Raw genomic sequence first — 16,071 nt, forward strand, 5'->3', positions numbered from 1 at the left:
TAGCTATCTATAGACTATTTAATCCAACAACAGCTTAATACACTTCCTTCTCAGAAGTCCATGAAACATTTTCCAAAATAGACTGTATCTTGGGCACAAGCAACACTTACAAAATATGAAAGAAAAATTATATAGTTCCTTGAATCTTACCAGGTCATAATGGAATTAAATTAGAAATCAATACCAAAAGGAACCCTACAGAAACTATAAAAACACCACGAATTAAAAATGATGGAACAGTTTCAAATTCATTCTATGAAGCCAATGTTGCATTCATACCAAGATTAGATAAAGACACATATATGAAAGAAAACTACAGAGCAATATCTTTGATGAGTTTAGATGCGAAAAGTCTTTAATAAAATATTAGCAAATCATACTCAAAAATATATTAGGAAGATTGTATATCATGACCAAGTTGGTTTAATCCCATCTTGGGTAAAGTAATTCATAACATAAAATAAAATAAGGACAAATATCATTTAGTCATCTCAATATATGTAGAAAAAGTCTTTGACAAAATTCAGCATCCATTCATGATAAAAACACTGAAGAAATTAAAGAAGAAAACTACATCAACATTATAACAGTCTTAGATGATAAAACCAAAGCCAACTTCAAATTAAATGGAAAAAATTGAAAACATTTTCTTTGAAATCTAGAATAAGAAAGGGCTGTCCACTTTCACCACTACTATTCAATATATTACTAGAAATTCAATGCAGAGCAATCAGACAAGAGAAGGAAATAAAAGCAGAAAAGGAAGAAGTCAAATTATCACTATTTGCTGATTATATGATTGTATACTTAGAAGCTCTGAAAAGCTCCACCAGAAGACTGCTAGGGCTAGTAAACAAAATCAGCAATGTAGCAGGTGACATAATTGACATACAAAAAAATAGATTTCCTATATGTATAATGTATTGGTTGAGAAAAACTACAGGAAAACAAACCCTTTCCTGATGGCCTCAAAAAATATTGAAGAATAAATCTAGCCAAGGAGGTGAAAGACCTCTACAATGAAAATGATATAACATTGAAGAAAGAAATTGATGAAGATACAAGAGAATGAAAAGGCCTCCCATGCTTATGGATAGGAAGAATTGATATTGTTAAATTATTCACACTATCAAAAGCAATGTGTAGACTCAATCTAATCCCCACCAAAATCCTGATGACGTTCTTCACAGAGCTAGAAAAAAAAGTCCTAAAATTTATTTGGAATAATGACAAAAGCTTCAAATAATAACCAAAGTAATTCTAAGTAAAAGCAAAACAAAAAACAAATGTTGGAGGCATCATAATACATGACTTCAAATTATACTACAGAACTATAGAAATAAAAATGAGCATAAAAGAAAATACATAGACCAATGGGATATAATGGAAGACACAAAGACAAACCAACACACCTACAGCCGTAGGATTCCTGAGAAAGGTACCAAAAACATACATTGGGGCAATGACAACCTTTTTAACAAATGGTGCTAGGAAAACTGGTCATTCATATGTAGAAGAGTGAGATTAGACCCTTATTTCTCACATTGCACAAAAGTGAACTGAAAATTAAACATAGACTTAGTAATTGGACCAGAAACTGTGCAACTTCTTGAAGAAAACATAGGGTTAACACTCCAGCTTATAGGCACAGAAAATGACATTCTTATTAGAACCTGTGAAGCTCAGAACGTAATGCCAAGAGTTAATAAATGGAATGGCATCAACTTAAAATCTTTCACAGCAAAGGAAACAATTAGAAATGTGAAGAGACAAACTGCAAACTGGGGAAAAGTCTTTGCCAGTTACTCTTTTGAAAGAGGAATAATATCTAGAATATGTAAAGAACTCAAAAATTTAACACCGATAATACAAATAAGCCAATTAATAAGTGAGCACATAAAATTAAAGAGACACTTCACAAAAGAAATACAAATAGCCAACAAAATTATGTAAAAGTATTCAACATCATTAGCAACTAGAGAAATACAAATCAAACGACACAGATTTTATCTCTCTCCAGTCAGAATGGCAGCCATCAAGAGTACAAACAAGGAGATCCAAGATGGTGGACTAGAGGGAGGCTGCGTTCCTTGTTGCTCCGTAACTCCAGTTTCAAGCAGAGGATATCTGTTTCTTGGTGAGGCAGTTTTTGCTGCTTATCGATCCCCTACTGATTACCCCATTTGTCTGCTGTGATCACCTGCAGTCTGCCAGCATATCGACGCCTTTTTTGAGTGCAGATTGCTCACTGTCAGGCGCCTATCATCCGCCATTTGCCTGCCTCTCACCTGTCCATCACCTGCCTTACACCTATCCATCACCCAACACAGGAGGTTCACCTCCCAATCCTCCAACGACAGTCAGCAAACTGATTGCCAACCACCAGTGGAGCACCAGCTGCCTGCTGTTGCCTGGAAGTTCACTGTCACAGTACCTGCAGGTTTGGTTACACATGGCTGCCGCCAATTTGAGACAACAGCCAGGCCCCATAGGACCCCCTGGCCAGACTGACTGAGCCCCGTCTCCAGGATCCCTCAGCCTGACCAATCACTCCCTGCCTCTGGGGCCATCACATTGACTGCTCCCTATTGCCAGGACCCCTAGACCAACTGACTGCACGCTAGCACCAGGACCCCAGACCGACTGATTGCACCCAGACTCCAGGATCCCGCAACCACACCCAACACACCCGACCTCCAGGACCCCTGCCTGACCAACCACACCCTGCCTCCAGGACCTCCAGCTGACCATGCCCACACCCTGAGCTGCAGCTACCCATTTGCCAACACATTTGGAAGCCAGAGCAGCCATCTTGGATAACTCTGGAAGCCATACCTCTGATCTTTAGGTGGGGCAAATCCCATCCTGAGATGCCTGCTGGAGACTTGAATATCATTGCCAGGTACCTCTCATGCATCAGACTACTGAAGACTGGGAGGTTTGAATACTATATGACTATTATAGTGTAGATTTTCTTTTTTCTCCTTACTGGACACTTTTAAGTTTTATTTCTTTACTTTTCTTGCTCTCTTTTCCTTTTGTTTACCTGTTCCCTCAGAGTCTCTTTCTCCCTTTTCGCATGCTGACAACCAACTACTTTTGGTTACACTCTCAATCTTTCTGTTATCTAGAACTTCTATATGTTCTTTTCCTATCCCATTAACAGCTACATCCTACACCCCTCCACATCCGCTTTGTCCTCCATTAGAAACTGCAGACCTTATTGCAAATCTATTTGTTATACTGAAGATAATAATTGAACTGAGTCTGTTTATTATGACAATATTGTTAATGCCCTCATAGGGGCTATTTGGTCTAGGGTTGCATACTGCCTGAACTGGGCACTGCCTGAACTGGGCACTGCAATACCCCAGATCTGCACTGCTAGAGGGGAAGATACATGAACAATATGAAAAAACAAGGGAAGAAAATGATCAAAACAAATCTAGATTCTATAGTAATAGAATCCAATGACAGTATGGTAGAAGAAATGTCAGAAAAGGACTTCAGATTATACATGATTAAGATGATTCACGAAGCAAAGGATGAGATAAGAGAGCAAATGCAGGCAATGAATGATAATACCAATAAGCTGAAAGAGCACCTGCAGGAAGCAAAAGATCATTTCAACAAAGAGATAGAGATTCTCAAAAAAAAAAAAAAAAAAAAAAGGAAATCCTTGAAATGAAGGAAACAATAAACTAAATAAAAAACTCAATGGAAAGCATCACCAACAGACTAGACCACTTGGAAGACAGAACCTCAGACAATGAAGACAAAATATTTAATCTTGAAAATAAAGTTGCCCAAACAGAGAAGATGGTAAGAAATCATGAACAGAATCTCCAAGAACTATGGGACATCATGAAAAGACCAACGTTAAGAATTATTGGGATTGAGGAAGGCACAGAGCTACAAACCAAAGGAATGAACAACCTATTCAATGAAATAATATCAGAATATTTCCCAAACCTGAAGAATGAAATGGAAAATCAAATACAAGAGGCTTACACAACACCAAATACACAAAATCACAACAGGTACACACCAAGGCACATTATAAGGAAAATGCCTAACATTCAAAATAAAGGTAGGATTTTGAAGGCCGCAAGAGAAAAGCATCAGATTACATATAGGGGGAGACCAATATGGATAGCAGCCGTCTTCTCAACCCAGACTCTAAAAGCTAGAAGGGCCTGGAGCAACATATTTCAAGCTCTGAAAGAACATGGTTGAAAACCAAGAATCCTATACCCAGGAAAACTAACCTTCAGATTTGAAGATGAAATAAAATCCTTCCATGATAAACAAAAATTAAAAGAATTTACAAATAGAAAGCCTGCACTACAGAATGTTCTCAACAAAATATTCCATGAGGAGGAAATGAAAAACAACAATGTAGGTCAGCAAAGGGAGGAACTACCTTAGAGAAAAACCACTCAAAGGAGAAACCAAGCCAACTTAAAAACCAAAAATAAGCCAAATGACTGGGAATACAAATCATTTCTCAATAATAACCCTGAACGTTTATGGCCTAAATTCATCAATCAAAAGACACAGACTGGCAGGATGGATTAAAAGGAAAGACCCAACAATATGCTGCCTGCAAGAGACTCATCTCATAGAAAAAGACATCCATAGACTAAAGGTGAAAGGATGGGAAAAAACCTAGCATACACATGGACTCAGTAAAAAAGCGGGGGTTTCCATCCTTATATCAGATAAAGTGGACTTCAAGCCAAAGTTAGTCACAAGGGAGAAAGAAGGACATTTCATACTGCTTAAGGGAACCATAAATCAGGAAGACATAACGATAGTAAATATTTATGCCCCAAACAATGTGCATCCCTGTACATAAAACAAATCCTCTTCAATTTCAGGAATCACATAGACTGCAACACAATAATTCTGGGTGACTTTAATGCACTGCTTTCACCTCTAGATAGATCTTCCAAACAAAAGCCAAACAAAGAAACTATAGAACTCAATAACACAATCAATAACCTAGACTTAATAGACATATATAGAATATTCCATCCATCAATGAGTGGATTCACTTTCACCTCAGCAGCATATGGAACCTTCTTGAAAATAGACCATATGTTATGCCACAAAGCAGCCCTTAGGAATTGCAAAAAAATAGAGTTACTGCCTTGTGTTCTATCAGATTATAATGGACTGAGAGTAGAAATCAATGACAAAATAAAAAAGAGAAATTACTCCAACACCTGGAGACTAAATAATATGCTATTGAAAGAAACATGGATAACAGAAAACATCAGGAAGATAAAAAAATTCTTACAGTTCAAAGAGAATGATGCTACAACATATCAAAATCTCTGAGACATTATGAAAGCAGTATTAAGAGGAATATTCATTGCATAGTGTGCATTCCAGAAAAGAATGAAAAGTCAACAACTAAATGACCTAACATTACAGCTCAAAGCCCTAGAAAAAGAAGAACAGAATAACAGCAGAAGTAATAGAAGACAGGAAATAATTAAAATCAGAGCTGAAATAAATGAAATTGAAACAAAAGAAACAATTCAAAAAATTGACAAAACAAAAAGTTGGTTCTTTGAAAAAGTAAACCAGATAGACAAACCGTTAGCCACACTAACAGAAGGAGAGAGATAACTCAAATTACTAAAATTCATGATGAAAAAGGAAATATCATGACAGACACCACTGAGATACATAACATAATGAGAAGCTACTTTGAAAACTGAGATAAGCCAATCTCAAAAATCCAAAAGATGAATGATCTCACTGATAAGCGGATGATGACACATAATGGGGGGTGGGAGGGGGGCAAGAATGGAGGAAGGAGGGACTGTATAGAGGGAAAAGAGGGGTGGGAGGGGTGGGGGAAGGAAAAAATAACAGAATGAATCAAACATCCTTACCCTATGTAAATGTATGATTACGCAAATGGTATGCTGTTACTCCACGTACAAACATAAAACAACAATAAAAATTTTATTGTTTACAATAAAAATTTAAAAATTAAATAAATTTTAAAAATCCCTTAAAAAAGTGTACAAACAATAATAAATGCTAGAGAAGATGTGAAAGATAAGGAACAATTTTACACTCATAATAGCATTGTAAATTAAAACAACTAATATAGAAATCAGTATGGAATTTCCTTAAAAGGACTAGGCATATGAACCAGATATATCACTCCTTGGTATTTATCCTAAAAAATTAAAATCATCATACTATAGCAATACATGCATACCCATGTTTATAGCAGCAAAAATCACAACAGTCAAACTGTGGTAACAAAGTAAGTGTTCACTATTGGAAGAAAATACAAAATTATATATATCTCTCTATATATATGTATATGAAATTATGTATATAACATATAAGGAAATTTTATTCAACCTAAATATAACTAAAATTATGTCATTTTCTAGACAATGGATGGACACTGAGACCATTATGTTATGTGAAATAAGTCAATCTTAGAAGGTTAAGTATAATGTGTTTTCTGTCACACATGGAAGCTAAAGAAGAAAAAGGAAAAGAAAGATGAGGGTGTCATGAAAATGGAAGGTATATCAGCATAGTAGAGGAAAAGGACCAGGTTGAGGGAGGAGTAGAGGGAAATGGGATATACTCGGGAATGTCGTCAGTCAAATTATATTGTTATATTTTGTGCATGTACAAATCACGCTATAATATACACTTATAGTGAATTGATAAAATATATGGCAAAAAGCAATACTCCTGTGTGATTTCAACAAACCTCTATTGCCAACAAATAGGTCATCCAGACAAAAAATTTTAAAAAATCTTTAGACCTGAAAAATATAAATCAAGTGGACCTAGCTGCCATTTTTAGAATACTTCACCCAGCAACAACTAAATTCACCTTCTTTTTAGATGCTCTTTTTAGATTCTCCAAAATAAATCCTATCTTATGACAAATCAAATCTCAGTAAATACAAAAAATTATATAATTGTTTGCATCTTCTCACATAGTAATGAAATGAAAGTGGAAATAATAAGAAAAAGCATAGGAATTACATAAATATATTTTGATTAAACAACACAATTTGAATGATGAATGGATAACAGAAGAAATTAGGTAAGAACAATTTTAAAAATTCTTAGAATAAAATAGAGATACAACATACCATGATCTCTGGAACACATTGAAGATGCTTTATTTTTTAAAAAGAAATCAGAAAGAACTCAAACAAGCAACCTGATTATATATCTCAAACCTCTTGAAAAACAAGAAAAAGTATTTCTAAAATCAGCAGGAATAAGAAAGAAAAAAAGTATCAATTGGAGAGTAAAAGTAATTAAAATAATCACAAATGAACAGTGTGTTCTTTGAAAAGATAAATTCAATTCATAAACTTTTATGAGTTTCTCTGAGAGAGAAGACCAAATTAATAAAGTTAGAGTGGTATATATATATATATATATATATATATATATACAATTCAGCCATAAAGAAGAATAATATTATGGCATTTGCAAATAAATGGATGGAATTGGAGAATATCATGCTAAGTGAAATAAACCAATCCCAAAAAACCAAAGGCCAAATGTCTTCCCTGATAAGTGAATAATGATATACACTGGGACTGGGGGGTGGCGGGTGAGAGAAGAATGGAGGAACTTTAGATTATGTAGAAGGAAATGACAGGGAGGGAATATGAAAAATGGTGGAATAAGATAGCCATCACTACCCTATGTACATGTATGATTACATGAATGGTATGAATCTACATTAAGTACAACCATAGAAATGAAATGATGTACCCCACTTGTGTACAATGAATCAAAACACAGTCTGTAAAAAATTAAAAAAAAATAAAATTAGAGATGAAAATTTACTTATCACAAGAGATATCTCTGAAATCCAGAGGCTTTTTAGAGACCAATTTAAAAATGTAAGTGCCAATAAAATTTAAAATCTGTAAGAAATGAACAGATTGCTAGACACATGTGGACTAAGAATTTGTACCCAAAAGACATAGAAAGCTTAATTTACCAAGAAGATATAGAAAGCTTAATGTACCCAGAAGCAAACCATGAAATTGAAGCAGTAATAAAAATTCTTCCAATAAAGAAAACTCAGGATATGTTGGATTCACAGATGAATTCTACCAGACTTTAAAACAAGAACTAATGTCATTGTTCTTCATATTAGACCATGAACTAAAAAGAGGGTGAGTACTCCCAAATTCATTCTATGAAGTCAGAATCTTCCTGATACCAACATCAGATAAATACACAACAAGAAATCTACACAATATTTTCGATGAACATATACGCAAAAATCCACAATAAAATAATAGGAATTCATACTCACATCACATTAACGTAATTGGACAACATGATCAGTTGTAAATCAGAGATACAAGGATGATTTAACATATGTACAACAAAAATATAATTTATCACATAAATAGAAATAAGGAAAGATCATATGATCATTTTAATACATACAGATAAAGCCATTGACAATATGCAGCACCAATTTATGTTTAAAGCACTGAAGAAATTAGGGATAGAAGGAACTTATATAAATATCATCAAGGATATATATGAAAAACCGAAAACCAACATCATACTACATGGGGAAAAAAATGGGAACTTTTTCTCTAAAATCAGACAAGGATGTCCATATTCACTTCTCCTGTTCAATAAAGTTTAGCCAGAGAAATTAGGCAAATAAAGGAATTAAAAGAGATACAAATAGAAAAGAAATAAATTATCAGTTTGCAGATGATATAATTCTATATTTAGAAGACCCAATAAACTCCACAAGAAGACTTCTAGATCTGATAAACAAATATAGCAAAATGGGAGCATACAAAATTCACATACAAAAATAGTTAGCTCTTTATACAATAATAGTGATTCTGATGAAAAAGAAAACAATCCCATTCGCAAGTCTCACAAAATTAAATATTTAGGAATGAATCTAACAAGGAGGTGAAAATCCCCTACGACAAAAATTATAGAATAATGGAAAAGAAAAATAAAGGAGATGTGCAAAGATAAAAAGATTTCCCATTGTGAACAGAGAGCCTACAGAGTGGGAGAATATCTTTGCCACTGGTACTTCAGATAGAGCGCTAATTTCCAGAATCTATAAAGAACTCAAAAAACTCTACACCAAAAATACAAACAATCCAATCAACAAATGGGCTAAGGAAATGAACAGACACTTCACAGAAGATGTACAAGCAATCAACAGATATATGAAAAAATGTTCAACATCTCTAGTAATAAGAGAAATGCAAATCAAAACTACCCTAAGATTCCATCTCACCCCAATTAGAATGGCGATTATCAAGAACATAAGCAACAATAGGTGTTGGAGAGGATGTGGGGAAAAAGGTACACTCATACATTGGTGGTGGGGTTGCAAATTAGTGCAGCCACTCTGGAAAGCAGTATGGAGATTCCTCAATAAGCTTGGAATGGAACCACCATTTGACCCAGCTATCCCACTCCTTGGCCTATACCCAAAGGACTCAAAATCAGCATACTACAGAGATACAGCCACATCAATGTTCATAGCTGCTCAATTCACTATAGCCAGATTGTGGAACCAACCTAGATGCCCTTCAGTTGATGAATGGATAAAGAAAATGTGGCATATATATACAATGGAATATTACTCCGCCATGAAGAATGATAAAAGCATGGCATTTGCAGGCAAATGAATGAAATTGGAAGATATCATGCTAAGTGAGATAAGCCAATCTCAAAAAACTAAAGGACGAATGATCTCGCTGATAAGCGGATGAGGACATATAAGGGGGGGTAGGAGGGATTAGCGTTAGGGGTAGGGTTAGGTTTAGGGTTAGAGATAAGGTGGGTGGTAAGAATGGAGAAAGGAAGGACTGTATAGAGGGAAAAGAGGGGTTGGAGGGGTGGGGGGGAAGGGAAAAAATAACAGAATGAATCAAACAATATTGCCCTATGTAAATTTTTGATTTTCAATTAAAATTAAAAAAAAAGATCTCCCATGTGCTTAGAAAGAATTAGGATCTGGAGTAAGAGGAATCCTTGTACAATCTTTGTGGTCATATAAATTAGTACAGCCATTATTTAAACAAGTGTGGAATTTCCTCAAAATGTTAAAATGGAACTACCATAGGAGTAAGCAATTCCAGTCCTGGGTATATATCCAAAGAAAATAAAGTCAGTATGTTAAGAAGAAATCTACATTACATATTTGTTATAGTACTTTTCACAATAGCTAAGAAGTGGGAACAACATATATGTCTATCAAGTGACAAATGGATAAAAAAAATGGTATATATAAACGTAATGAAATACTATTCAGTTATAAAACATATAAATTCCTATCACTTGTGTCAATGTAGATGAAACTTGATATAATTTGTTAAATAAAATAATCCAGGTGCAGAAAGATATGAATCACATGAGCTAACAGGTATAATATGGAAAAGTTGATCTTGTAGTAGTTGAGGGTAGAGTGGTCATTAAGAGAGGTTTGGAGAGCAGAGAGAAGGAAGGGAGGGAAAAACATTTATCAATATACTATTTTAAAGTTAAATCAGAGAACTTCCTTTGTGTTACTGTACTGTAGGGTGAACATAGATGACATAATGAACTGTACATTTTGAAAAGCTAGAAGAAATTATTTTAATATTTTCAACATATAGAAATGATACATTTTTGAGGACAGATATTTACATTCATTTAAACATTACACAATTTATACATATGTCAAAACATTAGATGTTAACATGCAAAATATTTATAATTTTATGTATCAACTAGAAATTTTAATTTCTTGCAAATGCTATTCATTTTTATGTAATGATTTTGTACACTGTAAGTTTTGCTAATAGTTGTCTTCTAAACTTACTTTAGTTAAATGTGAGACTCAAAGAGCTATTGTTGAAGGACATAAAGGTAATTATTTGTCTGATCCTTCACTCTCTCTTCTAATCTGGCAAAGCTTTTATACATGTTAACATTCTAATAGTTTCTCTATACCAAATTTTTCAAATTTGAATAGGAAAAGGGAGGAACTTCAGAATGATAAAACAATGCTATGTACATATGTAAATATACCACAGTCAATTATGCCCTTATGCATATGTATAAAATGCCAATTAAAATAATAAAGAACCAGAAGGAAGACAAGTAATGTAGAAGGAGAAGAGGGGGAGGCAGGAGAGGAAGGAAAGAGGAAGTACTTGGAACTGAAATGGAGCAAATTTTATTCCAAGAATACATGAGTATGTCAAAATGAACCCCACTATTATGTAAAAATATGATACACTAATGAAAACATTAAAAAGTAAAATAGGTCAAGATTTATTTATACTTACATTTTACAAAAAGTAGGATTGCACATTGTATCTCAATAATCTTATGGTATTCCCCAAAATGTTTCCTAGTTTTTAAATGTAATTACTGCCCATCTTACTCAAGCAACTGACTTAGTGTCCATGTAAAGAAAGGCTTGTTAGCAATAGGAAAATAATATTACAATGGTCTATATTTCCAAAATGACTCAAGATCATTGCTTTATATATTCTGTATATCAAGCCTAAAATATGAGTAAAACTGAACATAATTTATGTCAGATGCTACCCGTTGATTGATAAATGAACCATAAAATATCATTAACTCAGTTCCCTATGATTTACTCATAGTTAATGTCCCATTCCTCAATATTTGTGTTCTAATCAAATTCAGCTCTATTCATGCCAAATGTTAACTACTGAGAATAAACATCAAGTGATAGAAACACTTGTTTTCCTAGAAGGATTGTGAAAGAAACCCAAGGGTTTTCCAGATTCCATACTGTCTTCTTAATCTTCAAAGTATAAGGATAGTAGAGAAATACATGGGAAAAAGTAAACAAGTTGGATAAATGTTTGCCAGAACAAAACTTAAATGGATTGAAGAACCCCACTTTACTCTGAGAGATGTGAAAACAGTGCCCAAGAAAATAATGCTTACCTCCTACAAAATTGTTATGCAAATGCCAACAAATGGACTGTCAATTTAACTTCTCAATCCAAGTAAACCAAAGACAGTCACTAGAACTGATGATGTAAGTTACTGTATGAACCCTTGCTTTTTAAAAACATGAAGGCTTTGAAGATAAAAATTGAGAAAAAAAGATGAGCTGGGGTAAAATTATTAGATTGTTCTTGACTTTGTGCTCAGAGTAAGTAATAAAATGAAAAATGTGTATTCATACACAAAAAAGGCAAAGTTGTTGACAACCAACACAAATATCATTGAAGGTTATATAAAGTCTTTGAAAGTTGTTAACAGCTGAATGGACTAGGCTCTCGCTTCCTAGTTCATGAACCATTTTGAAGATTTTATATATATATATATTTTTTTTCACCTTATTGACTTCTATTTTGAAATAAATGTTGCATTAATTATTCTGTGGACAAACAGAACCAAGTCTGACAAAAATGAGAAATATCTATCTGTTTTCTATTTATATCTCTCCTTTTGAGGAATTTTTGTCTAGATCCTTTGCCCAATTTTAAATTGGATAATTTTTTCCTTCAGTTTGAATGAAGTTCTTTAGGTATTTTAGATAATAGTCCCCTAACATATGCATGGTTTTCTATCATCCCAATCTGTGGGCTCTCTGTAACCTTGCTTAATTATCTAATCACAGAAACAGAGAGGTGGTTACCAGAGACTGGGGGAAGGGAAAGAGAAAGATGGAAAATGGGAGATGTTAACTAAAGGTAAACAAATTTCAGTTGGACTTGGAGGAATAAGCTCTAGTGATATATTATGCTGCATGGTCACCAAATTTGCTAATTAGTAATTCTTAGGGTTTAGTTAGGTCGTATTCCCCAAAATCTCATGTGTGAGATTTTGTAAAAAGGTTTAGATGTAAAATGTTTGGGTTAGGAGAGCCTTAACTCAATTACTAATTTAATCCCCTAATAGGGATTAACTGAGTGGTAATTGAAAGCAGGTAGGGTGTGGCTGAAGGAGGTGGTTAATTGGGGGTGTGCCTTTGGGGCTTATATTTTGTCCTTGAGAGGAACTCTTTCTATGCTTCTGGTGTGATATCTTGAGCCCCTTGACTCCAGCACACTCTTCTGCTATGATGCTCTGCCTCACTTCAAGACCCAAGGAACAAAATCACGCCTATGAATTGAAACCTCTGAAATCTTGAGCTCCAAAATAAACTTTCCTCCTTAAAATTGTTTTCATTGAGTCTTTTAGCACAGTAGCAAAAAAAGATGACTAAAACAGTGATTAGTACCAAGAAGTGAGAACCTTTCTATGACTAACTGGACCATGAGGTTCAGAAGTTTTTGGAGTTTCTAGAATTTTTGAGAGAAATTTTAGAAAGTTTAGTAATTTAAGTTAGAAAAGCTTTAGAATGTTGCCAGTGGACATTTTGGGCAATTCTGGTGGGAGTTCAGAAGATGAGACTCGTGATAGGACTCTGGAAAATAAAAACAGGGCTCATGAGGTTTCTGAGGAGGAAGACTTTTGGAAATTGGATTGGAGGCAATTCATGTTATGTTCTGGCTAAGAAGTTATCTGCATTTTGCCCATGTTCTGAGACTTTCTGTGAGACTGAATTTAAATGCAATGGATTTATTAGTCTGGTAGAAGAAATTTCTAGGCAGCATACTATTCAGTTAGTGGCATGGATATTGTTGGTAGCCTTTAGCCAAGTATATTATGATAATCAGGAGCAGAAAGCAGAGAAGAAAGATTTGAAAAACTTGCAATTTTGCCAGACAACTGCAAGTAAAACTGAGGCTAAGCAAGGTGTGGTTGTTAAAGATATTACAGTCACTAAAGAAATCCTAAAGACTTTGCCCAGAGACAATAAGAAAGATGGCTTGAGGGTATCTCAGGAATTGGCAAGATCATAACCATCTCAAGCTCAAGAATGAAAAACCAGAAATACCTCTGAGACAAGATGAGTGGGACACCCTACTTGCACAGGGGACCTAGAAAGTTGTTTCACCATGCTCAACCACACAAGCACTCAGAGGTTGTTGTAGCCATGATCCCTGCAGACTTGGTTACTGCTTGATATCGTGGTAGACCTTGACATCAACCACATTGTTGGGTAGACCCAAAATGGCTAAGGTTTGGCTCCCTCGCCAAGACTTTCAGCAAATTATGATTTAGTATATGTAAAGATCATAAAATTTGCTGCTGAGTATGAGCCCACTGATGTAACCTGTTTGCAGTGTGTCTTTTTTGTCTGGCCTTCATATATAAATGCCTATGGAAGGACTCAGGGGGCTATGGAACTGACTGGGGGCTAAAGCAGGAGCTGGAGGGCTGACTAAATGGTGATGCTGCCTCTGAATAAAGCATGTCTACTATCCCAACTGCATCTTCCATCTTCTTTCACCTGCTGGGATTCTGAATCTGTCATGGATCTGAGCCTCAGCATGACACATGTGGTGCCAGTTCTGAAGAAATGCAGAATGCTGGAGTGAGGGAGTTATGAAGGCTTCTACCAAGATTTCAAAAGAAGGCTGGGAGACCTGGCAAAGTGGAGCAGGGTTGGAGTCTCTGCAGAGGTTAGGAAAAATGGTGTATTAGAGAGGGTCACTTTCCTGGTAGCTCTGTGGCAGAAAACTAAGATCTTAGACACACAGCTTCTCACTGAGGTGATCTTTTCTGGGAAATAACTCTGAACATTGAAAACAGATCAGAGAATCGGAAGGTTGGATAGAACAAAATAAAAGAGATCACTGGAGCTACTGCTAACCTAATAAGAATATTGGGAACCCCAATGGAAATAAGTCCCTAATTTTTTCAGCAATATCATCTTATTTATTCTATTTTTTTTAACTTTTTACTTTTTTAGTTTTTATATTTACTGTTAAATTGTGACTTGAATGATTTACAGACACATATATATTCAGATCTATCTTTTGTTTTTTGGGTTTTTTTTTTTCATTTGTTGTTGTCTGATTTGGTTTGATAGGAGTTTTTCTTTGTTTCTCCTAACATTTTTCCAAGGAAGTTATTTCTCATAGATCAGTAGGTTGAGGACTAAGATGCTTAATTAGAATATAGCAGTTTTGTTTGTGTACTCTTTTACTGTTATTTTGATTTTTACTATTAATTTTAAAATTTTTATTCTATACACTTTTTTCTCTCACTTATGTTTCCTTTGTCTTTATACCTCTTTTCCTCTGCTACCAGCCAAACTTTACTGATCTCTCTATCACCCATCCTATATATTCTACTTCTATTATGTCTTCTCTTCCCTCACAAACACTGCATCCTATGCTACCTCTTTTCTGCACACAGACGACTTGAAAAAGGAAGGGAACAAAACGCCTCAAACAAACAAATATAATTCAATAACAGAATCCATTGACACCACAGTGGAAGGAATGACAGAGAAAGAGTTTAGAATGTTCACAGTTAAATTGATCTGTGAGGGAAAAGATGACATAAGAGAGAAAATACAGGAAGCAAAAACTCACTTCACTAAAGAGTTCAAGATTCTGAAAATAAAAGCAAACAGAAATCATCAACATGAAGGAATCAATAAACCAAATTAAAAATTCGTTGGAAGGCATCACCAGCAGACTAGACCACTTTGAAAACAGAGTTACAGGCAATGAAGACATAATAAATAATCTAGAAAATAAAGTTGGCCATGGAGAAAAGATGTTAAGAGAACATTAACAAAAGTTCCAAGAAATATGAAATATCATGAAAAGACCAAACTTATGATTTATTGGGATAGATGAAAGTTCAGAGATATAAACTAAAGGAATGCACAATCTTTTCAATGGAATAATATCTGAAAATTTCCCAAACCTTAAGAATGAAATGAAAAACCAAATTCAGGAATCTTATAGGACACCAAATATACAAAATTAGAACAGATCCAAACCAAGGCACATTATTATGAAAATTCCCAATACAAAATATAAGAATAGAATTTTAAAGGCTGTAAGAGAAAAACAACAGATTATTTTTAGAGGAAAATTAATATAGATCTCAGTTGATGTCTCAACTCAGGTGCTTAAAGCTAGGAGGTCATAGAATAACATATACCAAACTCTGCAAGAAAATGGA

The sequence above is a fragment of the Sciurus vulgaris genome, assembly GCF_902686455.1.
Source record: "Sciurus vulgaris genome assembly, chromosome: X".
Classification (NCBI taxonomy): Eukaryota; Metazoa; Chordata; class Mammalia; order Rodentia; family Sciuridae; genus Sciurus; species Sciurus vulgaris.